The following is a 3,464-nucleotide window of genomic DNA, read 5'->3' on the forward strand; positions in this document are numbered from 1 at the left end:
TTACCTTAAATGAAGGTTTGCAGAACAAATAGTTTCTCATTAAAGAGTTAGTACACATATTGCCCCATGACAATGGTTAACAACCCCATGACATGTCAACACTGTCCCTTCTCAACCTTGGGTTCCCCATCACCAGCTCTCCTGTCCCCTCCTGCCCTCCAGTCCCCATCCCTGGACTGCTGTGCCTCCTCAGTCCTATTTTGTTCCGTGAGGCTCTCCAATCCCCAGGTGAACAGTGAATTTCGGGAGGGGCTTCACCACTAGGCTAAAAGGGTGTCTGGGGTCCATACTCTCATGGTTTCTCCAGTCCGTCAGGCCAGTAAATCTGGTCATTTTTTGTGAGTTAGAATTCTGTTCTACATCCTTTTCCAGCGCTGTCCAGGACCCTCTATTGTGATCCCGGTCAGAGCAGTCAGTGGTGGCAGTGAGCAAGGATTTTTACATCACTAGTCCAGTGTTTACTTTCATTATAGGTGTGGATATATAAGAGGATTCCTAAAGTCCTTAAGGTGCATTGACCTGTCATGTTCCAACCATTTAAGCAAGGTAATGCTCAGGGTGATCATGTGGAGTAGGCGCCTCTACTGTAGGATGACCCAATCCTCCACATAAAAATACATACCCAAAAGGGGCACAAATCATACCATTCTGGTAGTGTTGTCTGGGAGAGGGATGGCTTGACTGGCCTTCTCAAGCCAATTTTCTACTGAAGAATAATTACAGACGAACACTTGTTCCAACTTTAGCCAGTTCCAAAGTTCAGTACGAATGTGCCTTTGTCCTCTCAGGCACACTGTTAAATTAGCTGCATGGACATTTTTTCCAGAATCTAGGGGGTCTATCATGTGAGGTTAGAAAATCATTTTGGCAATCAGAAGGGTCCCAAGAAGCTTCAGAGCAATTCTTGCTTACAATTTGGGTTAATGCATGGCATCTAAGGTTGATCTAACAGTTCAGGGTGATGCCATAGTCTGGCGTGTATAGCTTGCTTGAAAGTAGTGCTGAAATTAATAATAATATTAGATACAAGGCTGTAGTTCAATAGAGGGTTTGAATTTTCATGCCCAGATCATGGATAGGGATGACAGATCCAACATTCAGTCAAATTACTGGCACTAGCAACTGATTAAAAACAAAACCTGAGTTGGACTTGACGGCAATGGGTTTTTTTGCGCCCTGGTGGCATAGTGGTTAAGAGCTTGGCTGCTGTCTTAGTTATCTAGTGCTACTATAACAGAAACACCACAAGTAGATGGCTTTAACAAAGAGAAATTTATTTGCTCACAGTCTAGTAGGCTAGAGGTCCAAATTCAGGATATCACCTCCAGGGCAAGGCTTTCTCTGCCAGCTCTGGAGGAAGGTCATTGTCATCAATCTTCCCCTGGACTAGGAGTTTCTCAATGCAGCTACCCCAAGTCCAAAGGATGCGCTCTGCTCCCAGTGCTGCTTTCTTGATGGTATGAGGTCCCCAACTCTCTGTTTGCTTCCCTTTCCTTTTATCTCTTGTAAGATAAAAGGTGGTGCAGGACACACCCCAGGGAAACTCCCTTTACATTGGATCAGGGATGTGACCTTAGTAAAGGTGTCACAAACCCACCCTAATCCTCTTTAACATAATCTAATCTTGCCTCATTAACCACAGGCAGAGATTAGTATTTACAACACACAGGAAAATTACAATAACAAAATGGAGGACAACCACACAATACTGGGAATTATGGCCTAACCAAGTTGGCACATGTTTTTGAGGGACACAATTCAGTCCTTGACAGCTGCTAACCAAAATATTAGCGGTTCGAATCCACCAGCTGCTCCTTGGAAACCCTATGAGACAGTTCTACTCTGTCCTATAGGATTGCTATGAGTCCTCTCAAGTTTGGAGCCCTGGTGGCACAGTGGTTAAGCATTTGGCTGCTAACCAAAAGGTCAGCAGTTCATATCTGCCAGCTGCTTCTTGGAAACCCTATGGGGCAGTTCTATTCTGTCCTATAGGTTCTCTATGAGTTGGAATTGGCTCAATGGGCAATGGGTTAGCTACTGATTGGGCTAATTTAACAAATGCATTCTCTCTCCAAGTGTTAGAAGAAACTGTTAAGAAAAAAGCATAAGATTTAAATGGGATTTCATAGTGAATAAAACTACCATAAAATGAGACCACAGGTATTCAATAAGGATAGCTATAATCACCAAAGCAAAGTCTATTAAATTCAGTTACATGCATGAAGTCTTGTTCCATGACCTCGGGATGAGCTGTCTACTTCTGCGGTTGTCTGCTTCTGGCCACATGGGCTTTTAAATGTAATTCTGAGATCTCTATAGGGTTGACAAGTCCAAAGAGGTGTCTTAGCCTTTTTAAATTGTGACAAATGGGTCCAGGGTTTAACTCCTTCCAGCTTGTCTGCACATGGGTTGGTGAGGAGAACTAAGTAGGATTCCTTCCAAGGAGGTTCCAATGAATCCTTTAACTGATGTCTCTTCCAACACACATATTCTCTGGGGACAATGTTAGGTGGTGTGGTGCAGGGAATTACTTAATATGGCCCTTCTAGCCATAGTTTTTGTGACTCCTGCCAAATGACTGGGTGGGGCTATGCAAGTGAGGTACTTGTGGCCCAGCAAAGGGATTGGATAGCTTGCTAATAATGCAAATAAGGTGAATGGCACCCTTGTGGGAGTGGGACCATGTAAAGGGATTAGAACTCTAATGAAAGGATTGGTCAGTTTTCCCATCCCACTAGGCTTAAAGGGAGACATGGAGAGAGGGAGAGTAGCTGTAACATGGAAGACAGAGAGAGGCAGCAGAGGAAACAGGACCAGGACAGAGAGGGAGAGCTGTAAGACCGAAGGCTGTGAGAAGCAGTGGCAGAGAAATGGCGGCAGCAGAGGCAGCAGAACCAGGAGACTGGTAGGAGTTTGTGCAGTAGGTCTCCCTGCCCACTGAGTGAGAAAGCTGAGCACCATTGGGCAGGAGGCATGCTGGCAGAGTGGGGTGCCTCTGGGCACTTGTCAGCAGAGCTAGGCTTGCTGACCCATGGAGCTAGAAAGCTGAGTGCCTTCAGATAGGAGGCTTCCTGGCAGAATGGGGTGCACTTAGGCAATTATTGGTGGAGCTAAAGAGCTTTGTAACACTTGCCTGAGTAGCGTAGAGGCTGAGCCAAGGGGCCAAGGGACCAAGAGCCAGAGAGAGGGCTGCCTGTGGGCACAGCTGAGAAGAAGCTGTCCAGACCAAATAACCGTATCCTGAATTCATCTTGATCCTGAATTTTAACCCATTACTTCCCTAATAAACCCCATAATCGTGAGTTTTGTCTGTGAGTTCTGTGTGGCCATTGCAAGAGAAGTAGAGAATGCCGTGGAGAGGATGGCTGGTGTCAGAATTGGTAAAAAAGCTGGAGAGAGGAGGCATGTTTGACCTCCACCTCATAGGAATCAGCTTTGGGCCGTTGATCTTGATTCTCCTTTTC

The sequence above is a fragment of the Trichechus manatus genome, unplaced genomic scaffold (assembly GCF_000243295.1).
Source record: "Trichechus manatus latirostris isolate Lorelei unplaced genomic scaffold, TriManLat1.0 scaffold00180, whole genome shotgun sequence".
Lineage (NCBI taxonomy): Eukaryota > Metazoa > Chordata > Mammalia > Sirenia > Trichechidae > Trichechus > Trichechus manatus.